The following is a 26,627-nucleotide window of genomic DNA, read 5'->3' on the forward strand; positions in this document are numbered from 1 at the left end:
AGCTAGGAAACAGATTGGAAATGGGAACAACACCAGAATTTGGGAAGATGCTTGGTTGTTGGAAGGAAAGGGTGGTAAGATTGAATCCACAAAACCCCCTGGTTGCAATATCACAACAGTTAGTGAATTGATAGCCTCCTTTAGGTGGAAATCAACTCTCATCTTCAGGCTCTTTAGTTCACATGAAGCTGCTCATATACTCAAAACACCTATAAGCTCGACAGGGAGACCAAATTGCTACTTTTGGACTTATAGCAAAAAAGGAAACTACACGGTCAGCTCGGCATATGCAGCACTCACAAGTCTTGCCACGCAGCCTATGGGGCAATTATATGGCAAGGGGGAAACAAGCTGGTCAGGGGGAAATAAGAAAATCTGGAAACAGCTATGGGGTCTTCCAGTAAAGCACAAACACAAGGTGTTTTCATGGAAGTGTCTCCATCAAGTGCTACTAGGTCGAGAGGCAATCTTTCGGAGAACGGGAAAAGGTGACCTAATGTGTAAGCAATGTGGTGAAAACAGGGAGACAGTGGAGCACATTTTCTTCCAGTGCAGGACCGCAAGGATGATCTGGAAGATGGCTCCGTTGCAATGGGATGGTCTGCAGCAGTTTACAAGTGACTTCAGGAAATGGTGGAGTACGTTAATGGAAGTCACAGATAGGAAGGAAGGAAGGGAACATATAGCATTAACAGTGGACATTCTTTGGCAAATTTGGAAGGCCAGGAATACAGTAGAGTTCGAGGACAAAGAAAGACATCCAATGAAAGTGATTACAAAGGCAGTTATGGAATGGGAGGAATATTTGAAATCCCAACAGACTGAACAACAAGTGAGCATCTCAGAAACAGATATAGCTGATGCACAAGAGCAGAGGGTGGTCGAAGATACCAACACACTGACCATTAGTGTACATGTGGGACAGCATCTCGAGGGTTTGAACATGGGAATCGGCATTACGGCAAAAAACAGATTGCATCAACTAAGTGCAGTGTGGCTGATGAAAGAAAGAAGCACTGGATCACCAGTACTGGACAACCTTGTGGCTATACGGTTGGCACTTTGCAAGCTTCAGGAACTTGGCTGCTTCAGTATCAAACTTCAGACACCAAGCCTACAGGTTTACAAGCTTCTCAACTGTCAAGTTTCATGCAACATGCTACTAGCAGCCCACATACAAGACATAACAGATCTTAGCTTAATGTTTACGATATGCTCATTTGAGTTTCAGTCCGCTAATGATAGCATTAATCGTCTCAGTCATAAACTGAGTCAGCAGGCAATGCATTTACATTTTGATGAGGAATTCTTCAATCCTCAGTGTTTCAGTACACTTTTGTGAAGAAAAACTTGAGCCTTTGCTCGAATAGTGTAATTTCTCTATTAGTAGAAATAAAAACTTCTACCGTTTCGGGAAAAAAAAAAGTTGGTGTGTTTCGCGAATTTAACTAAGGATCCCTTTTGTCCTATGAATATATGATCAATTTCGCAAGTTTAGCGGGTTAATTGGAATGAAGAAAATAATTCAGCGGATCAAGTGATGCTTTGAAATAGTTTAGTAAGACTCTGTAACCACAAAATATTTTTAAACCAATTGGGCTATGTAGCATTAATGCCTCCATCACCATTACGCTTAACAGCATTTAATCAGTAAGCCAAATATTCTATCAAAAAAATTAGTAAGCCAAATAACTTAACAAATTACCTCGAGCATCAAGAGAGACATATAAAAATAATTTAATAAAATTTGAACCGACATCTCTCCTGGTGTAAAGGGTTTGCGAATAAAAAAAAATGACATGCAAAAATAATTACTTGTACATGAAAGGCCCATTTTTTGCAACTATAAAATACTTGTGATTACAGAATACTATTGCAAGTTTTCTCTTTCTTTTTTTTTTCTTTTTTCTCTTTTGGATTTATCGATAACATCAAATATTACTTCATCTCCCACTCTTACTCTTGGTCATCTGAATTCTGGCATGATATATACGACTTGTATGTAAATAGTTTTCTCTTTTATATTCTTATTGTTCAATAATTAAATATGTAATTTTGCGACATAGAATACAGATGAAAAAAAATTGGTAATTAGGTTTATTAAACATTACAAATAAATATTTAAAACTAATAATAGGTGCAAAGGGTGGTATAAATTGATAACTTAGGTTGCAAAAATGAATTCAAATGAAATTACAAAAAGTTAAAATAAATGGATTATAAATGGTTAATTGGGTAATCCAATTCATTTTTGACTTACCCATTTATATCCATTGTCGCGCCCCATTTTTGATAAGAAAGATAAATGGTTTGAGAAAGATGTTTTTGATTCAATTTTGATTGGAAAATGATTTTTGTGAGTTGAAAAGACATGGGTCTCAATGGGACTTGGGAAGCGACGATTCGACCCAAAAAATAGTTTTTAAAAAGGGTTTTGAATGAGAAATTGGAGTCGCCACTTGGTAATGATTAAGGTGTACCAAGTCACCTAAAAATAAATTTTTAAAGACAAAGTAGTAAAACCCTTTTAAAAACGACTCTTAGTCCACGTAAGCCAAAGAAAAAGATTCGGGAGTCACGTTTGACAAAGGGGAAGGCAAGGATAGAATCCAAGGCACCCCTTTGACCTAGCCAAGGCTAGTTGCGCGACTTAACCTTACCTTTCCTAATTTTCTACCCAATGTATGTTCGCACGTTGGATATGACTATATGAATGCAAAACGGAAAGGAAAATGCAATCCTAAATTCTACGATGTCTCTTGTGAGGCTTTTGGTCCCAAACCACATGAATTGTGGCGGCCAACAAAGGAAAACCTCATAGAGGTCGATTAATGCAAATGAGAGTTCAAATTCAAGTGTGCAAGTGTATGAAAGATGCAAGAAATGTAAGTGCAAGTGTGCGAATGTATAAAAATGTGCATGTGTGAAATTGCATAAAATTCAAGTGTTTTTTGTGTGCAAGTGTGTGAAAATAGAATAATAGATATATAAGGTAAAGTGGAATTCCATTTGTGAGGTGGAAATGAGCACGTGATAGGAAAAATGTAGTGAGAAAGTATGGTTTTGAGAAATGTGAAAAATTGTGGTTAAAAGTATGTAGGTGATAAAAATGAAAGTATGACCCTAGAGGAATGCAACAAGTCGGGTACGGGGGTTGACTCCTAACTTTTCGACTTCGATTTTCCCTTTGATTAGAAGGCGAAACTAGCGTGCTAAGGCTATCGAGTAGCCACACTCGCTCGTTTCCCTTATCGGAAGGGATTTTCACGCAAATGAACCCTAACTAGCATGAGATGCAAGTCCTAAAATGAAGGGGAAGGGGTTTGAGGAACATACCAAATGACAAACTAAGGAAAAATGCGTGATATGTGGTGATCATGCACTTAATGAAAAAGGAAAAAAAAGAACCTATTGGGTCTAGCATTGGACTAGCCCATTCTATGAATTCCGACTAGCGTTGGACTAGTGGAAACGATAAAAGAAGCCACAACTAGCGTTGGACTAGTGTGGTGACGTACATTCATCCATTCCATTCATCTATACTACAAAAAGCGAGTAGACATGCGAATCACTTATAAACACGTAGCACATAACACTTAGCATGCTTGACTAGATGCAAAATCCTAATAAAGCATTTAACATATAACACATAGGCATGCAACCATTACATTTGCTAACTAAAACAAAAGGGAAAGGGAAAATGGACCAAATTACTTGCTATGCCCTATCTATTACAAGCCAAGAGGTGTACACATACCCCATAATGAACAATTTAAATAAAAGTAAAAGTAAATGAAATAAATGCAAGGAATTAAGAAAGCCAAGTAGACATGCATATTCGCGTAACACGTAGGAACATGTAAGAGAGAAGTAAAGAGGATAAAAGAAAGTTATACCTTCCCCCGCTTGTGAAGCTAGTAAATGGAAAAGGTTCTAATTTGGGCTAAAACCATTAAACAGAGGATTAATGCACCAATTTAATAGTAAATCAAACAACACAAATTCTTCAAAAACAAAACTTAAGGAACCCCTAGGAGCTATAAAATTGAACCATTAAGTCCTTCAAATAATCAAACAAATCCATATTCATCAAATGGGATTCCAATTTGGAAAGAAAAGGAACTTTGAAGGATTAAATCGATTAATCTTTTCAATTGCTGGGGCCATAATAGAATAAGAAGGGACTTGAGGGGTCAAGGCGAAATTTGTGAAAATTATTTCATGCATGCAAACCAACATTCACGGCCAAAGCTTCTGCAATTCCATTTTCTTTCTACAATTTCTGATATGCGTAAGTTGCAGCAATTCATCACTAGTGAACTATAACACATTTCTCAAGTAAAATCCAAGCAAACTATCACACATTTCTCTACTTTGCAAACATGAAACTTGTAAATTTACATTTCTTAAACTAAAGACACAGCCATGGTAGTTCAAAAAGGAAACAGCAACAAGAAAAGAATGGGTTATGGCCGGAAAACCAAAACTGCGGCAGAATTTCTTGAGTGAACTTTGCAGCTTGTTTCATGTGGTTGGGTCCTAAATAAACTCTATCAATGCCACAAATCCAATAACGGATGCAAGACTCTCACTCATGTTGTTCACTTTACTCAAACACAACCATCTATTACCCGCAAAAGATTTAAACAAATCACCCAAATACAAAGTGCAGCCAAGTAATGCAAGGATTTGTGGCTACTTCATTAGACCAGAAATTCACTCTCAAGTGTTGTTAGCAACACACAAATGCACATGTTCACTCTCAACTGGTCCCATGAGGCTACTTCATACGGAAGAAAGAAATAAACAAACAACCTATATGCCAAGCAATAAGGTGATCACTGCTGCAACAAGGATGAAGCAAAACCTGTTGTTCAAAACAGTTTTGCTCAAGAAGGAAAATTCAGATTTTAGATGTAAACACGCAGCTTTTGTTCAACAAATTTCGACCAAAACCATAACCTATAACTAAACAACAAGATATATAACTAAAAAAAAACAAATCAGCAAAACACATAAGCAAGACTGATGCAAAGCTGGGGACACATTTAAACACTTTCTTTGGGGAACGAACACAGCTGCAACCAAACCAAAAGTTTCGACATTACTATGAAACCAGCAACTTGACACTCACGGGTTTCTTTCTGTGCAAATTCAGCTTTCATATGTGCAGGGAGACAACAAAACAGATTCCTTAAACCTCAACCAAGGTCTAGCAATACAAAGGCGTTCGAACATCAACTAACTTCAAATCAAACAAAATTCAAGAAAAAGCATCCTAAGGTCCCAAATTAAAAGAACAAACACAATGCAAAGAATCCCCTGCAACCTGCCGGCCTCACTCATTCAGCTTCAAAGAAGAAAAAAAAAACAAAACAAACGAAGAAGCCAACAGTTTTTTGATTCACAGGTTTTGCAACCAGAAAATTCCAATCAAAATTTTGATAGCAAACAGATTCATATAGTAAACCATTTCAGATGCTTTGACAACTAGCAACTTCATATAGCCATAACAAAAATTCAACCAGCAGTAAAGATTCAACCAAGACCGAACCAAAAAAAGTCTTTGTATTATCAGTTATCATTCAAGACAGAATCACTGATCACATTCATCAAATTTCTGGTACCGAAAATGCAAAGCTGACCGCCTTTTTTCCGATTCACCAATTTTCACAAGACAAATTCAAAAACACAGCTCATGCATATCCACAAGACTTGATTTTTCATTCATAAACAAAGAAAACAGAATCTTGGGGACATGAAACAGAAAAAAGGCAGAAAGAAAGACGAAAAAAAAAAAACAAAATTTTCCGTAAGCTAAATCTCGACACTCACGTAATTCTCGCTGGTTTCTTGATGAAAATCAGAGCTGATGATGGGGTTGGGCTCTTTCTTTGATTCTCCTCAGGATCTTCCCCTTCCTCCTGGTCCTTTCTTACGCTGCTTCCCCCTTTGGCTTTTCTTGCTCTCAGCTTTTTCCCAAGAAAAACTCCCTCAATCTCTCGGTCCTCTTCGGATTTTCAGCCGCCAATCCTCTCTATTTTCTCCCCAGATTTTTCAGCCGTTCCCCTCTCTAAAAACCTCCCCTCCGGCTGAACCTTCTTGTTGCCTTTTATATGGAACCCCAGGCCACTAAACCCTCACCCCAATGGTGAGGATGAAGGCTTGTCCTTCCCTTTCCATCCAGCCATCCGATGGCTATCCGTGGCTGTCCTTTGCACGTTGCAAAAAATTGCAGCGTGCATGCTCCGCTATTTTTTTTTTTTTGAAACTAATTAATTAATTAAACAACAAAAAAGATAATAATAAAACAATAATGATTAATAACGAAAACAACTTAATTAACGTTAGATAAAAATAAACTAGAAACAACAAAAACGCAACTTTCCATTTTTTCATTTTTCTCAGTTTTTCGCTATTTTTCTTTTTTCCTTTCTTTTCAAAATAAATTAACAAAATAAATCAAAATGCCAAAAGATTGAATTTGAACGTATTTTTGTGACCAATTTTCCCTTTTCTTTCTTTCCATTTTTCCAAGCCAACTAAAGCCTATTTTTTTTTAAATTTTTCTTCTTTTTCCTCTTTTTTTTTTTCTTTTTTATGATTTTTCATTTCATTTTTCCTTCAAGAAAGCATTGAATAAAAGCAAAAATGACTAAAACATGTTTTTGATGTTTTCCTTTTCTTTTTTCTAAAAACTTCTATGCTAATCTTAAACTTAAAAGCTAAAACTAAAAACTAAAAGTAGATAAGAATAAATAGCAAATGAAAACAAGTCAACTAAAAGGGCGAAAATGAATAAAACTAAAATATCATAACAACTAATAGTGCAAAACACACAATAACGAACTAAAATGCAAGCAATCTAAAATGAAAATCATGAAATAGATGCTACATAAAATTATTCAAAATTTGGTGTCTACAGTTTGCCCCTCTTTGTCTGAGTTTTGAAAAAACTTGAGACAAAGAAGTAGACACCAAATACTTGCCTGTGTTATTGGGCTGCAAAAGATTCCAACGAACAGGAATTCTAATTCGGGACTGACCCGAACATGAAAAATAAAACGGGACTGACCCGAACCAGAATTTAAAACGGGACTGACCCGAACAGAAATTTAAAACGGGACTGACCCGAACAGGAATTTAAACGGGACTGACCCGAACAGAATTTAAACGGGACTGACCCGAATAGAATTTAAACGGGACTGACCCGAACAGAATTTAAAACGGGACCGACCCGAACAGAATTTAAAACGGGACCGACCCGAACAGAATTTAAAACGGGACCGATCCGAACAGAAATTTAAAACGGGACCGACCCGAACAGAAATTTAAAACGGGACCGACCCGAACAGAATTTAAACGGGACTGACCCGAACAGGAATTTAAACGGGACTGACCCGAACAGAATTTAAACGGGACTGACCCGAACAGAAATTTAAACAGAAATTTAAACGGGACTGACCCGAACAGAAATTTAAACGGGATTGACCCGAACAGAATTTAAACGGGACTGACCCGAACAGAAATTTAAACGGGACTGACCCGAACAGAATTTAAACGGGACTGACCCGAACAGAATTTAAACGGGACTGATCCGAACAGGAATTTAAACGGGACTGACCCGAACAGAATTTAAACGGGACTGACCCGAACAGGAATTTAAACGGGACTGACCCGAACAGAATTTAAAACGGGACTGACTTGAACAGAATTTAAAAAAGGACTTCACTAATGAATTGAGTGTTTTTTTTTTTTTTACCTGAGAATAGTTCAACTTTTACACCAAGAAGGAAATTTGGATCTTTGTGATTGAAGTGAGAGCTGATGTTGTTTCTTGTGATCGAATTTTGCAAATAACATCGATCCTTGCTTACTGGGAAGCTTTGTCTGTCATTGATTTAGGCGCCAAAGAGAGAGCGGCTGCTTTTGTTTGTAAATGCAACATTCCTGCAAGAAAAGAAGAAATAATGGACTTGCCACCATTATTTGATCCGGTTTGCCTTGAGAATCGTGTAAACATGAGTCTTGTGATGCTTTTACTTCTGCTTTGCGACGTTTGCCTTAGTCGAACTTGAAACCTTTCAAATTCTGAGACTGATAAAATACGGATTTACCACGTCATCCAATCCAGGTGGTAGCTTTGTTGCATGTTACTCACTGTAGCTGATGATTGAATCCCTTATCTTTGCCCAAACCTTAGGGTTTATCATTCATTTGAATTCAATGGTGAAAGAATGATGCGTGAAAATTTATCACATAACAATCAATGTATATGCAAGATTATTTCCTATGTCAGGCAAAGATGAACATGCAAAAGAATGCAGACAACCATAGATAGTAGAATGCAAATGAATTAAAGAAACCAGGAGATTTACATTTTGTAAAAAGGTGTTTATACAGAAAATACAAGTTTAGCCAATGAATATCATATTCAAGACTTCGGATATTTTCGCTTCGGAATCCGATACTGGCAGAAGTTTCACAAATATGAGGAAAACCCTCAATGAACCAGGTCACCAACTGTCCTTTCTCGAGCTTGACTGTGAAAACCTACCTTGGCGCCCTTTCGGGTTTTCACCAAGGTTGCCCCTACCCTTTTATTTTTGCTTTTGTTGTTTTTCTTTTCTCTTTTCCTTTTTCTTTTCTTTCTTTCTTTCTTTTTTCCTTTTTTTCCTTTTTTTTTCTTTTTTTTCTTTCTTTCGCTTTTCTTTTTCTTTCGAGGTGCCCTTTCGGGTTTTCACCTAAAGAAGACTGAAATATCTCGACCATGATCGACTCAGAAACATGAATTAAAGATTTCTGGCATCAGTAAAATGTACTTCCCTTGTAAAATTAGGCGAAGACATTACGGACATCACCTGCCAGTTGGTTAACAAATTTTCTAATAGAAATGCAGCAAGTGACGAAAGCCAGGACTTTGGGCTTTTATAATGAGGTCAGGTGGGGTGTTTTTCAAGAAAAGTTGAGACTTGAAAGCAAATTTTGATATAAGAGGTGAAATAACTTGAGATTGCACTTTTTTGAAAACAACTCCAAAACTGAGGAAAATTTGCCCCGGTTTGATCGAATTTTCTCTCTTTGCATTTTTCATCACTTTTGCATTTTTCTTTGAAAACTAAATTTGCCCCAGTGTAGGGTTTTCTCTTCCCCTTTTTTTTTGTTTTTTTTTTGTTTTTTTTTCTTTTTTTTTTTTGAAATAAATTTGTCCCAGTGTGGGGTTTGCAATTCTCAAGGGTTATCAAACGAAATTTGTCAATTCTGATGGCTCAAAGGGGACAAGTAGAGATAAAATATTTTTAGTGTAAAAGAAGATGGTCTGACTTGCATTTCGCCATTTGCATGAATTTCTAAAGAAAATTTGCATGATCAAATAAAAAACTTTTTGCACATATCTGAGTTGATGGGTTGAGGGAATGCCCGTCCATCCATTTCCGCCAAGATGAGCGCTCCGCCAGGTAATACCTTTTGGACAATGAACGGCCCTTGCCAATTTGGAGCAAATTTGCCTTTAGCTTCATCTTGCATTGACAGAATCCGCTTCAGTACCTTATCACCTTCTTCAAATGTCCGCTGATGGACCTTTTTGTTATAAGCCCGGGCCACACGTTTCTGATAGCACTGACCATGACAGATGGCGTTGAATCGCTTTTCATCTATCAAAGTCAATTGCTCATGGCGCTGCTTGTTCCAATCAGCCTCTTCCAATTTAGCTTCCATAAGGATTCGTAGCGACGGAATTTCAACCTCAGCTGGTAATACAGCTTCCATCCCATACATGAGTGAATACGGCGTTGCCCCAGTTGATGTCCGGATAGAAGTCCGATACGCCATTAATGTATAAGGCAACTTTTCATGCCAATCGCGATGCTTTTCTGTCATTTTGCGAATAATTTTCTTCAGATTCTTATTTGCGGCTTCTACAGCTCCATTCATCTGAGGCCTATAAATGGCAGAATTGCGATGTTTGATTTTGAATTGCTCACATAGTCCATCTACCATGTCATTGTTCAGATTCCTGGCATTGTCTGTGATAAGTGTTTCGGGTACTCCAAATCGACAAATGTATGATCTCTCAAGAAATTGGCAACCACCTTCTTCGTGACATGTTTGAATGACTCCGCTTCAACCCATTTGGTAAAGTACTCGATCGCCACCAATATAAATCGATGTCCATTTGAAGCAGGAGGATCGATTGTACCAATCACGTCCATACCCCACATTGAACAGGGCCACGGGGCGGTCATGCTATGCAACTCAGTGGGTGGAGCGCGTATAATGTCACCGTGCATTTGGCATTTGATACATCTCCGGACAAAGTCTATACAATCATGCTCCATAGTAAGCCAGAAGTATCCGTTTCTCATGATTTTCTTTGCTAGCAAATGGCCATTCATATGAGATCCACAAACGCCACTATGCACTTCTTTCATCATGTATTGAGTTTCGCCTTCATCAATGCACCTTAAAAGGTTCAAATCTGAGGTTCTTTTGTACAACACTTCACCATTCAAGAAATATTTTGAAGCCATTCTACGCAGAAAATTCTTGTCTTTTGTACCAGCATGCAGAAGGTAAGACCCAGTTTTAAGAAACTCTTTAAGATCATTAAACCAAGGAATAGTATCCGAGGACTCGTTTGCAACCCAGCAGTGGGCAGGCTTATCTTGAAGTTGAATTTGGATTGGTTCGATCTTCAATTCATCTGGATATTGGATCATGGAAGCCAAGGTGGCCAAAGCATCAGCAAATGCGTTTCGGGCTCTCGGGAGATGTCTAAACTCCAAATTTTGAAACTGCTTGGCCAAGGTGAGCAGACTACAATGGTAGGGTAGAATTTTCGAATCTTTGGTTATCCATTGCTTCAAAGTTTGGTGCACGAGCAAATCTGAATCACTAAAAGCTATCAACTCCTTGATTTCCATCTCTAAAGCCATTTTGAGACCAAAAATGCAGGCTTCATATTCAGCCATGTTATTCGTGCAAGCGAATTGCAATTTGGCAGCGGCAGGGTAGTGCTTCCCTTCGGGTGACACCAAAACAGCTCCAATTCCAGCTCCGAGAGAATTCGAAGCTCCATCGAAGAAAAGCCTCCATTCAGGACTTTGTTCACTTATATCATCTGCAGCGCCTACAAATAGGACCCTCTCGTCAGGGAAATAAGTACGGAGTGGTTGATAATCATCATCCCTTGGATTTTCCACCAAATGATCAGCTATAGCTTGCCCCTTGACAGCTTTCTGTGAAGTGAAAACAATATCGAATTCTGAGAGAATTATCTGCCATTTCGCCAAATGCCCAGTCAACATCGGATTCTCCAAAAGATACTTCAAAGGATCAGACCGGGAAATAAGATACGTGGTATGGCTCAACAGATAGTGTCTCAACTTCTGGGCTGCCCAGGCCAATGCACAACAGCTTTTCTCAATGAATGAATAATTAGCCTCGTACTGCGTGAACTTCTTGCTTAGATAGTAAATGGCTTGTTCTTTCCTTCCAGAGTCATCGTGCTGACCTAGAACACACCCTACTGCTCCATCGAGTACGGATAAATACATAATCAAAGGTCGGCCCGGTTTGGGCGGCACTAAGACTGGTGGATGCAACAAATAATCTTTAATCTTGTCGAAAGCCTGTTGACACTCCTCATTCCAATACAACGGCACATTCTTTCTCAATAATTTGAACAACGGCTCGCATGTGGCAGTTAGTTGGCCGATGAACCTCCCAATGAAATTGATCTTCCCTAAGAAGCTTTTAACGTCCTTCTGAGTTTTCGGCACTGGCATATCTCGAATTGCTTTGATTTTCGCCGGATCTATTTCTATGCCCTTCTTGCTAACAATGAATCCCAACAGCTTACCCGCAGGTGCTCCGAAGGCGCATTTTGCAGGATTTAGCTTCAAATTGTACTTCCGTAACCTCTCGAACAATTTCTTCAGATCAACCAAGTGGTCCTCTGCCCTTTTAGACTTGATTATAATGTCATCCACGTAGACCTCCATTTCTCGGTGGATCATATCATGAAATAGGGTTGTCATGGTCCTCTGATATGTTGCTCCGGCATTCTTTAAACCGAAAGGCATGACTCGGTAGCAAAAGGTGCCCCAAGGGGTAATGAAAGCAGTCTTCTCCCTATCCTCCTCTGCCATCAAAATTTGGTGGTAGCCAGCAAAACAATCGCAAAAGGTTTCAATCTCATGTCCGGCCGTATTGTCTAAGAGAATGTGAATATTTGGTAGAGGGAAATCATCTTTAGGACTGGCTTTATTGAAGTCTCTATAATCAACACAAACTCGCACCTCTCCACTCTTTTTTGGAACAGGGACTGGATTTGAAAGCCAAATTGGGTAATGGGAAACAATGATAATGTTGGTTTTGAGTTGTTTTTCAATTTGCTCTTTTATTTTGAGGCTTATATCTGGTCTGAATTTTCTGGGTTTTTGTTTTACGGGTGGAAAAGAAGGGTCTGTGGGTAACCTATGCACCACCACATCAGTTGAAATGCCAGTCATATCATCATAGGACCACGCAAATACATCCTGGAACATGGTCAAGAATTCAAGCATCTCCTTTCTCTGCCTTTCATTCAAATGAATACTTATTTGCACCTCCTTAACTTCATCCTCAGTGCCAATGTTAACCTTTTCTATTTCTTCCAGGTTCGGTTTTGGTTTTTCCTCATATTGTTCAAGGTCCTTTGCAAAAGAATCGAATACCTCCTCATTATCACTCTCGCTTTGGAGTTCGGATTCACAGACCTCCAAGTCGTGAGTGATATAGAAATTGCCATTATCGTATTCCAGAATTGTGATATCCAAAGGGTCAAATAATTTTATTTTTGGCCATCTGAAAGAATTAACGAATGTGGGATGATAAGCAAATAAGCATACAACAAACAAATGAACAAGCAATATGAATATAAACAAGCGAATAAACAACACAACATGACAGGAACAACTTGTGCATTTTCATAAAGACCTTTGATTTGAAAGCAAATTGAAATGAAAACTTAACAACATTTACATGCGCAAATGTTAGTCAAAAAGTAAAATTATTTTCATTGGCTATTTACAGATGCAAAAGTATTTTCATGAATTCACATGAATGATAAACCCCTTTCATTTTACCGAAACTCCTTCCGAACGGGCAGAAAATCAACTGTCCAATTGGGAATTGATCCTTCGGGGATGTCAGGAAATTCAGCTTCGCCTGGAACACTATCTTCAAATGTTGCCCCAACGAACAATTGGGCCAAACTTGCTTCAATTTCATCGACTGGATTAACCTCTGATGTGATAACCTCTGTTGGTCGTGGAAAAGTATACCGCAGTGGTGGAATGTCAAAAACCCTTTGCCTGTCCTCTTTCTCTGCTCTTTTGCGCTCCTTCATCTCTTTGATGTCCTTGGCGGTTGGTTGGAAACCCAAACCGAATGTATCCCTTTTTTCCATAATCTCCACTGGCTTCAGGATCCCTTGCAGTTCACGCCCCAATCCTCTGTCTAATTTGTATCCTCCACGAATCATTTCCTTAGTCATCATTACACTTGCTTTTGAGAGAGCTTGTTCCTCCGTTGTGATCCAACTTACGGAGACTATATCGGATGTGCTATGAGGGGACATGGTGGCACTTCGACTTCCCTCCTCTTTAGATCCAGAATCGGTGATTACCAGGCAGTCCTCTTCGGCAAAGATAGTGATTAGTTTGTCATTTACTACGAATTTCAGCAATTGATGCAACGAAGATGGCACAGCCCCAGACTTGTGAATCCATGGCCTTCCAAGTAAAATATTGTAAATGCTCGGGAAGTGCATTACTTGGCAAGTTATTTGAAATTGGGCGGGCCCCATCTCGATTACTAAATCTGCCTCTCCTATCGGCTCCCTTTGAGCTCCATCAAACCCTCGAACGATAGTCCCTGAAGGCCTCAGCTTAATGTCTTGCAATCCTAGCTTCTCCAAGGTACTCCAAGGACAGATATTAAGCGCGGACCCGTTGTCAATTAGCACCTTCGGCAGCATTTTCCCGTTGCACCTCACTGTTATGTACAACGCCCTATTATGTCCAATGCCCTCTGTCGGCAATTCATCGTCAGAAAAAGCAATTTGTTTGTTGAATAATACGCTCCCAACCACGTTTGAAAAATTATCAACAGAAATGTCCCTCGGAATTTGAGCTTTAGTTAATACGTCGATCAATGCATCCCTATGCACGTCTGAAGAGAAAAGTAAATTCAATAGTAGTTTCAAATGGACTTACAGTTTTCCCCGATCTGGATTTACTTTTCTGTATGGTAGGTGGACTTACAGTCTTCCCCGATCTGGACCTACCATACAGTTTTCCCCGATCTGTATGGTAGGTTCATCGTAATTCCACGGTACTTGTTGCAGACTCAAAACGGGCTCCTGCTCAGGGAATTCGATGAATACCGGCTTCAAAGCTTCACTTTCTGCTGGCGTAAGATCCAAGACAAAAGGTTTGTTATCTTCTCCGAATGGTAATTCTATGACGAATGGTTGGTCTGTGACCCCAAATACTTCAGCTTCCCTCGCCAATTTTTTGACTTGTTCTTTGTACTCCGCATCGTCCAGAATGACCCCAACGTGCTCTGGCAAGGGGTTTTGATTTACGTTCGGCCCTTGTGGCTCCCTTTTCCGGATTACAATCTCCCCGGCTTCAACCATATCTTGGATTTTATGCTTAAGCGCCTTGCAATCAAAGGTGGCATGTCCGGGGGCCCCAGAATGATAAGCACAGACAGCTTGTGGATTATACCACGCGGGCATGCCATATGGGTAGGTAGGAGGGGGTACCGTACCAATTTTCCCGGCGGCCTTTAATTGGTCATACAATTGGTCTAAAGGCCTACCTAAATTGGTAAATGTACGGCTAGGGGGTCGGTTGTAAGGTTCAGAAGGTTGTAAACAGGTCTACTTGGAGGCGAAAATCTTGGGTTATATGGAGGGCGTGGTCGGTTTTGGGGTGGATTTGGTTGAGAAATTTGAAAAGGGGCTGAAGGTGGGTTTGGATAGCTTGGGCGAGGTCGAGGGTGGTGGATGTTGGTAGTATATACAGGGTACGGGTTCGAATAGTAATGATAAGGTGGTTGGTAAGTTGGATTGTGTTGATATCGGGGTCTAGGCGAAGGGTTTTGGTTCCAAATAAAGGTTGCGTCCCCCTCCTTCTTTTTGAACGGTGACTTTTTCGCATTGCTTCCTTGCCCTTGTAAAGCGTCCAACTGAGATTTGAGGGCGGAGACATTGACAATCTTCCCAGCTCTCACAAAGTCATCAAACTCCTCAAGTTTATTTACAATTGCAGCAAACGAACATCCGGTCATACGGAAAATCTCTTCGAAGTACGGCGGATCATGGGCTTTTATGAAAGTACGTATGATTTCATCCTCGGTCATTGGTGGCTCGACCTTTGCAGCTATTTTTCTCCACCTCTTGGCATAGGTCTTGTGGTCCTCAGAAGGCTTCCTTTTCGTTCCTTCTAACGTAGTTCGGGTCGGAGCCAACTCGCAGTTGTACTCGTACTGTCTCACAAATGCATTAGACAAATCAATCCAGGTTTTCACGTCTTCAAGCTTCAGGTTAGAATACCAGTCCAGCGCATCCCCTTCCAGACTCTCGGGGAACAACCTTAAAGGCAAATTCTCATCGTCTACGGGCTTTCCCAATTTGTTGGCAAATAGTCGGAGATGTGTCTTGGGATTACCCGTCCCATCATATTTGTTAAATTTAGGAGTTTTGAACCCCTCAGGCAGTTGCACGCTCGGAAACAGGCACAAATCATCATAATCCAACACCCCTTGCTTGCTTAAACCTTGGCTTTTCCGGATAAATTCATCAAAACGATCCAAGCGTTTAAGTAACTTCATATCAATCTGGGCAGACGACTCTCCCATTTCTGGCTTATTTTGAAAAGTGTGCTCCGGCACCACGGGCTCCGCGGCAGTCTGATAAAAAACTGGTGGGTTCAAATGCATGGTCGGATCGCCTTGAGGCTGAAATCCTTGACCATAAGGAGGGTAGAAAGGAGGATTTTGAGTAAAAGCATATTGCGGGTTAAAAGTTCCCTCAAACGTGGTTTGAAATGGAGGAATAACAAATGGTTCGGATTGTGGTTGTGTAGTGGGTACAGGCTCAGGTTGCACTCCGCTACTAACGAGCTCGTCAATCAACTTCTTCTGAGCGGCCATTTCCGATGCCATTTCCCCAAATTTTGTGAGTAACTCTGTCAACTGAACCCCAGGACTTGCAGCTTCCGGTTGGGTAGTTGCAACGGCCTTATCGGATGATTCTGGTTGAGTACTCATGTCTACACGATTCCTTTGGGCTTTACTTCGGGATCGCGTAATAATGGGGCTTTTTCGAAGAGCTATTTTGAAATTTTTACCTGAGAATGCAAAAGATTGCTTTAGATAAACCAATCGTTACTGAATTTCTGCAATTTATTCAAAAGAGAAAAAGAAAAGGAAAAAGACATGAGTTAGTAACTATTTGAACAATTTGGATGCATGTCCTATTTGGGGAACCCTTTTTGTGCCAAGGGTAGGCCTAGCATGATGCAACACCTTCGAAATGGGACCCGTAATACAAACCTGTTTTTGACAATAATCCAAAATGAGAGCAAAAGAAAAATCCTTTTCATTGATAAACTTGCCAATATTTACATTATGTCACGAAGACGATTCCGTACAAGATTGCCAAAACTTCTGAACCTATCTAATACAGAGTCCTTTGTTTCCCTAGCATATGGAATTCTAACACATTCAGTTTGGTCATATAATTCTGCACATTTCCTTTTCAGCTCTTGACGCCTTCCTCGTTCATTTTCATACAATTGCTTGTTTTGCTCGGCCATCCCTTTGTATGCTTCGACAGACTTACTTAACTGCAGAATTTCCTTATCCTTTGCTTCGATAATGGCTTTCAACTTTTTTCACCTCCTCAGATGGCTCATCTTGTGTTTCTTGTGCAACGGATTCTCTTACCCAGTCTTCGTATTGCGGAGTGGTCAGTCCCCTTTGTTTGAGTTCCGGAACGTACTTGATGCGTTTGTCGTCGGACAACGTCTCCCAGGCCTCATTAAGAAGGAACTTCATCGGAATTTCTCTCGGACATATCCCTTTGTCGAAAATGATTGTGAATGTAGTCAATTCAACTGCAGATGGCACATCTTGAACTCGCCCTAATTGTCGGAGGAACCTTCTTGGATTGTATGCCATGATACCCTGAGTACCCAATAAAGGAACAAGCTCGGATGCCTTGGTGCGAAGAACTGGCTTGACACAATTGGTCCAATCCAATACCCATCTCACATTTTGATTAGTCACATTTGTCAAAAAGTGCACAAACTCGGATGCATTACATGGCAAACTACTGCTATTGATCCTCTTGTGATGTGTGATTACCCAATTATATTCGGCCATTGGTAGACTCTCGGGAATAGACGGTCGTCTCATGAAATGCTCCATCCCCCACACATGTAAAATCAAATTTGAACCACAAAAGAACTTTTCCCCTCTCTGACAGGTAGTGCAAGCTACGAAGATGTTGGCCAAAATAGTTGGAACAATGGAACACTGTTTATCTTTTATTCCAAGAAACAAGTCATACAAGATTTTAGTGAGCTTGAAGGCTATCTTTTTGTCTTTCCTAGGGAAAAAGTAGGTTCCAGTCATGACCAATCCATATACCCAAACTCTCTTTCGCTCCCATATTTCCTTGGAAGTAAACGAGAAATCTCCCTGGTACCTTTCAAAACCATCCCTTAATGCGAATCGATCAAATAAGAACTTTGCCTCTATATTTTGGCCCGACCCTTGAACTACTGATTCCTTTAATCCGGTAAAACGACAAAATTCGGCTTTGTTAGATGCTAGTGGAAATATCACGGCAGCTCCCTGAATTGGCAAATTAAGAAATCCGGCAACCTCTTCAATGGTTATGGTCATTTCCTTTTCACCAAGTCGAAATGCGGAACAAGTGGAATCCCACAAATGCACCAAGGCTTCCACCAAGTAGCCATCGGATTTAATGTCTTTGAAATCCCCAACGGGTCCTAATCGATCGGCTATTTGGTTAAGCTCACTGGGTGAAAGTAACGTGGGCCATCTTTGTACCTCCGGCGACACTACTAACATCTGTTGCACTCGGCGAGGACTTTCCATCTAGAAACCAAAACCTGGGTCAAATACCTTACCTACAGGTCCCATTTCTCAGGTTAACAGGAATTTAAACATGCATATCCCAAAAATTGGGTTAAATACCCATGGGATTAAGGTTGGCTTGTTCCTAATGTGGGATTCCCTAAGTGGCATTCCCTTTCTATGGTTTATGCGTGATGCCAGTTTATTAAAGCAGTAAAATATGCAGTTTGAAACGAAACATAACCTAATGGACCCTTCATTTGCCAGGGTAGGCCTAAAATGATATGACATTATTAACTTATGAATGAATTATACCAAAACTTTTAAAATGTGCAATATCCTATCTAAACGGGTAGGCCCTAAAAGAAAGTCATGCCAGACTTCTTATTTCCTAATGTTTGTGAATGCAAAAGACAAAAGACAAGGAAAGTTAGTTCAACACATAATCACATAACACGTTGGTCAATAAAACAATAAAAAGCAACAAAGATAGATAAGGAAAAAGGGGTGGGACCCCTTCCCTCGTGAATAGTGTCCCTAGTTCAGGATAAGGCCGACTCTACCCTAGGCAATTCTATCATGGATGCATGAGGTTAGGGCTCACTAATGCATCTAGACTCGATAGGTCATAGGTCCCCGAGCCTTCAGACTTAGAAACCAAGGGTCATCAATCCCAAGGTTCTTTGTCGGTGGCTCGAGCGATTCCCCAGACATTGCTACGCACACGTCGTGTCACGGCCACATGTCTGAGTGAATCTATCAAAAATCCTCAATCTTCGACTAAAAGCTATAGGCTATTAACCCGAAGCTTAAAGCGGAAGATTAAGTGACCCCTCGGATCGTGCTACGCACACGTCGTGTCACGATCACACGTCCAAGTAGGTCGCCTAAAATCCTAACAGGGTGGAGTGGCGTGACAAGCCACTAAAGAAAAATAAAAGGGATAAAAGAAGTAAAGCGTATGCTCGTATGCTAGTGCTCGTTTGGAGGGGAAGGGTCAAGAACCAACGCGAGGCTCTAGGGTGACCCATACCTCCCAAAAATGCTATGCAAGCGCGAGATAACAAGTAAACATTCATTCAAGCATACATTCGTGAGTCGAGGGATTTGTTTGATTATGTACATAAGACAAAAGGTCCTAAAATGAAAAATGCAATCCTAATATCCACATGCCATGCATAGAAAGGGTAGAAAGAGGAAACGAATGGTTAAGTCAAAATGCTTGGACCCACTTAAGAAGTCCCCAGTGGAGTCGCCAACTGTCGCGCCCCATTTTTGATAAGAAAGATAAATGGTTTGAGAAAGATGTTTTTGATTCAATTTTGATTGGAAAATGATTTTTGTGAGTTGAAAAGACATGGGTCTCAATGGGACTTGGGAAGCGACGATTCGACCCAAAAAATAGTTTTTAAAAAGGGTTTTGAATGAGAAATTGGAGTCGCCACTTGGTAATGATTAAGGTGTACCAAGTCACCTAAAAATAAATTTTTAAAGACAAAGTAGTAAAACCCTTTTAAAAACGACTCTTAGTCCACGTAAGCCAAAGAAAAAGATTCGGGAGTCACGTTTGACAAAGGGGAAGGCAAGGATAGAATCCAAGGCACCCCTTTGACCTAGCCAAGGCTAGTTGCGCGACTTAACCTTACCTTTCCTAATTTTCTACCCAATGTATGTTCGCACGTTGGATATGACTATATGAATGCAAAACGGAAAGGAAAATGCAATCCTAAATTCTACGATGTCTCTTGTGAGGCTTTTGGTCCCAAACCACATGAATTGTGGCGGCCAACAAAGGAAAACCTCATAGAGGTCGATTAATGCAAATGAGAGTTCAAATTCAAGTGTGCAAGTGTATGAAAGATGCAAGAAATGTAAGTGCAAGTGTGCGAATGTATAAAAATGTGCATGTGTAAAATTGCATAAAATTCAAGTGTTTTTTGTGTGCAAGTGTGTGAAAATAGAATAATAGATATATAAGGTAAAGTGGAATTCCATTTGTGAGGTGGAAATGAGCACGTGATAGGAAAAATGTAGTGAGAAAGTATGGTTTTGAGAAATGTGAAAAATTGTGGTTAAAAGTATGTAGGTGATAAAAATGAAAGTATGACCCTAGAGGAATGCAACAAGTCGGGTACGGGGGTTGACTCCTAACTTTTCGACTTCGATTTTCCCTTTGATTAGAAGGCGAAACTAGCGTGCTAAGGCTATCGAGTAGCCACACTCGCTCGTTTCCCTTATCGGAAGGGATTTTCACGCAAATGAACCCTAACTAGCATGAGATGCAAGTCCTAAAATGAAGGGGAAGGGGTTTGAGGAACATACCAAATGACAAACTAAGGAAAAATGCGTGATATGTGGTGATCATGCACTTAATGAAAAAGGAAAAAAAAGAACCTATTGGGTCTAGCATTGGACTAGCCCATTCTATGAATTCCGACTAGCGTTGGACTAGTGGAAACGATAAAAGAAGCCACAACTAGCGTTGGACTAGTGTGGTGACGTACATTCATCCATTCCATTCATCTATACTACAAAAAGCGAGTAGACATGCGAATCACTTATAAACACGTAGCACATAACACTTAGCATGCTTGACTAGATGCAAAATCCTAATAAAGCATTTAACATATAACACATAGGCATGCAACCATTACATTTGCTAACTAAAACAAAAGGGAAAGGGAAAATGGACCAAATTACTTGCTATGCCCTATCTATTATAAGCCAAGAGGTGTACACATACCCCATAATGAACAATTTAAATAAAAGTAAAAGTAAATGAAATAAATGCAAGGAATTAAGAAAGCCAAGTAGACATGCATATTCGCGTAACACGTAGGAACACGTAAGAGAGAAGTAAAGAGGATAAAAGAAAGTTATACCTTCCCCCGCTTGTGAAGCTAGTAAATGGAAAAGGTTCTAATTTGGGCTAAAACCATTAAACAGAGGATTAATGCACCAATTTAATAGTAAATCAAACAACACAAATTCTTCAAAAACAAAACTTAAGGAACCCCTAGGAGCTATAAAATTGAACCATTAAGTCCTTCAAATAATCAAACAAATCCATATTCATCAAATGGGATTCCAATTTGGAAAGAAAAGGAACTTTGAAGGATTAAATCGATTAATCTTTTCAATTGCTGGGGCCATAATAGAATAAGAAGGGACTTGAGGGGTCAAGGCGAAATTTGTGAAAATTATTTCATGCATGCAAACAAACATTCACGGCCAAAGCTTCTGCAATTCCATTTTCTTTCTACAATTTCTGATATGCGTAAGTTGCAGCAATTCATCACTAGTGAACTATAACACATTTCTCAAGTAAAATCCAAGCAAACTATCACACATTTCTCTACTTTGCAAACATGAAACTTGTAAATTTACATTTCTTAAACTAAAGACACAGCCATGGTAGTTCAAAAAGGAAACAGCAACAAGAAAAGAAATGGGTTATGGCCGGAAAACCAAAACTGCGGCAGAATTTCTTGAGTGAACTTTGCAGCTTGTTTCATGTGGTTGGGTCCTAAATAAACTCTATCAATGCCACAAATCCAATAACGGATGCAAGACTCTCACTCATGTTGTTCACTTTACTCAAACACAACCATCTATTACCCGCAAAAGATTTAAACAAATCACCCAAATACAAAGTGCAGCCAAGTAATGCAAGGATTTGTGGCTACTTCATTAGACCAGAAATTCACTCTCAAGTGTTGTTAGCAACACACAAATGCACATGTTCACTCTCAACTGGTCCCATGAGGCTACTTCATACGGAAGAAAGAAATAAACAAACAACCTATATGCCAAGCAATAAGGTGATCACTGCTGCAACAAGGATGAAGCAAAACCTGTTGTTCAAAACAGTTTTGCTCAAGAAGGAAAATTCAGATTTTAGATGTAAACACGCAGCTTTTGTTCAACAAATTTCGACCAAAACCATAACCTATAACTAAACAACAAGATATATAACTAAAAAAAAACAAATCAGCAAAACACATAAGCAAGACTGATGCAAAGCTGGGGACACATTTAAACACTTTCTTTGGGGAACGAACACAGCTGCAACCAAACCAAAAGTTTCGACATTACTATGAAACCAGCAACTTGACACTCACGGGTTTCTTTCTGTGCAAATTCAGCTTTCATATGTGCAGGGAGACAACAAAACAGATTCCTTAAACCTCAACCAAGGTCTAGCAATACAAAGGCGTTCGAACATCAACTAACTTCAAATCAAACAAAATTCAAGAAAAAGCATCCTAAGGTCCCAAATTAAAAGAACAAACACAATGCAAAGAATCCCCTGCAACCTGCCGGCCTCACTCATTCAGCTTCAAAGAAGAAAAAAAAAACAAAACAAACGAAGAAGCCAACAGTTTTTTGATTCACAGGTTTTGCAACCAGAAAATTCCAATCAAAATTTTGATAGCAAACAGATTCATATAGTAAACCATTTCAGATGCTTTGACAACTAGCAACTTCATATAGCCATAACAAAAATTCAACCAGCAGTAAAGATTCAACCAAGACCGAACCAAAAAAAGTCTTTGTATTATCAGTTATCATTCAAGACAGAATCACTGATCACATTCATCAAATTTCTGGTACCGAAAATGCAAAGCTGACTGCCTTTTTTCCGATTCACCAATTTTCACAAGACAAATTCAAAAACACAGCTCATGCATATCCACAAGACTTGATTTTTCATTCATAAACAAAGAAAACAGAATCTTGGGGACATGAAACAGAAAAAAGGCAGAAAGAAAGACGAAAAAAAAAAAACAAAATTTTCCGTAAGCTAAATCTCGACACTCACGTAATTCTCGCTGGTTTCTTGATGAAAATCAGAGCTGATGATGGGGTTGGGCTCTTTCTTTGATTCTCCTCAGGATCTTCCCCTTCCTCCTGGTCCTTTCTTACGCTGCTTCCCCCTTTGGCTTTTCTTGCTCTCAGCTTTTTCCCAAGAAAAACTCCCTCAATCTCTCGGTCCTCTTCGGATTTTCAGCCGCCAATCCTCTCTATTTTCTCCCCAGATTTTTCAGCCGTTCCCCTCTCTAAAAACCTCCCCTCCGGCTGAACCTTCTTGTTGCCTTTTATATGGAACCCCAGGCCACTAAACCCTCACCCCAATGGTGAGGATGAAGGCTTGTCCTTCCCTTTCCATCCAGCCATCCGATGGCTATCCGTGGCTGTCCTTTGCACGCTGCAAAAAATTGCAGCGTGCATGCTCCGCAATTTTTTTTTTTTGAAACTAATTAATTAATTAAACAACAAAAAAGATAATAATAAAACAATAATGATTAATAACGAAAACAACTTAATTAACGTTAGATAAAAATAAACTAGAAACAACAAAAACGCAACTTTCCATTTTTTCATTTTTCTCAGTTTTTCGCTATTTTTCTTTTTTCCTTTCTTTTCAAAATAAATTAACAAAATAAATCAAAATGCCAAAAGATTGAATTTGAACGTATTTTTGTGACCAATTTTCCCTTTTCTTTCTTTCCATTTTTCCAAGCCAACTAAAGCTTATTTTTTTTTGAATTTTTCTTCTTTTTCCTTTTTTTTTCTTTTTTATGATTTTTCATTTCATTTTTCCTTCAAGAAAGCATTGAATAAAAGCAAAAATGACTAAAACATGTTTTTGATGTTTTCCTTTTCTTTTTTCTAAAAACTTCTATGCTAATCTTAAACTTAAAAGCTAAAACTAAAAACTAAAAGTAGATAAGAATAAATAGCAAATGAAAACAAGTCAACTAAAAGGGCGAAAATGAATAAAACTAAAATATCATAACAACTAATAGTGCAAAACACACAATAACGAACTAAAATGCAAGCAATCTAAAATGAAAATCATGAAATAGATGCTACATAAAATTATTCAAAATTTGGTGTCTACATCCATCAAATTAAATGGGTATAAATATGTTGGTTCACTTATACTCATTACCTATTTTAACTAATCCAAATCCATTCTTTTTTTTCAACAAACGATAATAGCTTTATAAATATTAACACTTGATACTTCAAGGATTACTTACAAAAGGGGCAAAAGCCTTTTCATCTAATCTATTTGCCTCTATCAACCAACTTGGGAAGTGTCTTTCCCAACCTATGTCATTAACTAGCTTTGATGCAATATCAGCTAGCCTATGACTTGCTGTATTAACCATTCTTGGCACCCAAGAAATTGTGCAATAGTCAAAATCTAATGTTAGATCCTCAATGTCTTCCAAGATGGTTGCTAGTATTCCATCTTGTACATTGTTGCCTTTGATATCCAAATTCATTCAAATCACCCATTTTGATACCTTTATATACCTTTATTAGGAGGGAGTGCCCGCGCATCGTTCGGGTGTTTGGTCCTTGTGGGGAAGGAGGTTTTTTTGTTGAACAAACAATAGTACATTGTAAGAAAAAATAAAACTTAGTATGAAAAGATAAACGATATAATCAATCAATTCACACAACGTTACAATAAAACTGTGTCAAATTGAAGGTCGTTGATAATGCAGAAAGGCAGAGCAACACAGAAACCTAACTTTATTCCAGAATCTCCATCGAGAGCTCTTACTTGCTATTGCTGCAAACCTATAAGATTATAACCAATCCAGACCAATTGGGGTTAGGCAACGCGATAAGAGTCGCTAATTGTAGGTACTTAGAACACACAGACAAAATTAAGGGAGAAACTGAAGAATTGGGGCGGTGAAATCTAACTTCACGCTGAACCACCAGGAGTAGCTGGGACTGAAAAATATTCTGAGCTGATTAGTATGAAACCAGGTAGAATTATCCCAATCCTAGAATGCGAATAGGGAGAAACTGATAATCAATCGTTTAGGCATTAACATTAGGGGTGGCAATTTCTGACACGACCTGAAAACATGACACGAACCTAACATGAAATTAATAGATTTGGGTTAAGGTGTCGCTGGTTTGGGTCAGAATCGGGTCGAACCCGATGGACCCAAAAAGAAAATGGGTCGAATTTGGGTCAACCCGTGGGTGACCTGATATGACTCGATAACCAGTTTTATGAATTAAAAATAATTTCATAAACATAAAAATTATTTTATCTAACTAAACTAAGTTATTCTTTTTTTCCAAAGGCATTAATCTCTTAGTCCAAAATGAATTTATTTAACTTATGTGAAGTTGAAATTATTATATTTGGACAAATAATGTATTATATTATTTTTTCCTTTTATACTATTTTAATTTATTTTATATTTGGTTTGGGATAAAACACTTTTACAGTGTTTTAATTTATTTTAGATTAGGTTTGGGATTATTTATTTAAATTTTTATTACTTGATTATGTAATTAGTCTTGTACAAAATTGATTTTATTAGAAATTACAGTGATAAATTAATAAATCAAAATTAAGTTTCGAGTCATTTCGAGTCAATCCGCCAACCTGCCAATCCGAAATTTTTGGAGTTCGTGTTAGGTATTCTGACCTCTTTCGGGTTGGCAGGTTAGGTTCAAGTCAGCAGGTTTTCTGTTATACCCGAGTTTCAACCTGACCCGTCAACCCGAAACGGACCCGATTGCCACCCCTAATTAACATACCAACGATTGGACAATTAAATTGGATGTAATTAATGACGAAATAATAGGTAATTTCAGAGTTGATCTCGGATGGAAGAGAAAATGATAAGGCAAATCGTTGTAGACAAAAGCAAAAAGGGAAAACTTAACTCCTGAAACTGAAAGGGGATAAACTGACCAACATTTGTGGCTCATAAATGCAGATTATAAATGATAGAGAAATGGGGTTCCTACTACTGATAGAGAAATTGTTAGCTCATTTCCTAAATCGGATTGCCATTCAAACGCTTCAGACAAAGCAACATCTCTAACGGTTATTTGCGGCTGAAAAGGGGAATTATTGGTAGTTAAGGGATATTTCGGTAATTACACCAATACACAAGCATATATGGGTTGTACAAAATGCAAAAACGGTTATACACTAATTAAACATTCCATCAATACCCAAATGGCTCATTAATGACAACTTTAAATGTATTAAAATGTGGTCATTTCAGTAAACATACCCAAATACATGATTCCTTAACTTGTACCTAAAGCTTTTAAACTAATACACAATATTTCACATTTTCAGAAATCTCCCACCTATACGGTTGAAATTCAACCTATTCTTTGACCAAAACTTAATCTTATATAATATAAGGATATACGAATAAAGTGAAGATATGGATTCGCATTGTGTTGTAACCATGTTAGATTGAAATTAATATCAATAACATCCATAGATTAATTATCTTTATCCTTGCCTTTTGGTTACTCAAATTCTCCACTAGTCTACTAGCTAGTCATCAATTATTTTGCGCCGTAACCACCAAATATTTTTAAATCAATTGGGCCAGCTAATATTAATGCCTCCATCACTATTGCGATTAAGAATGTTTAATTAATCAGCAGGCTAAATAACTCAA

The sequence above is a fragment of the Coffea arabica genome, chromosome 6c, assembly GCF_036785885.1.
Source record: "Coffea arabica cultivar ET-39 chromosome 6c, Coffea Arabica ET-39 HiFi, whole genome shotgun sequence".
Classification (NCBI taxonomy): Eukaryota; Viridiplantae; Streptophyta; class Magnoliopsida; order Gentianales; family Rubiaceae; genus Coffea; species Coffea arabica.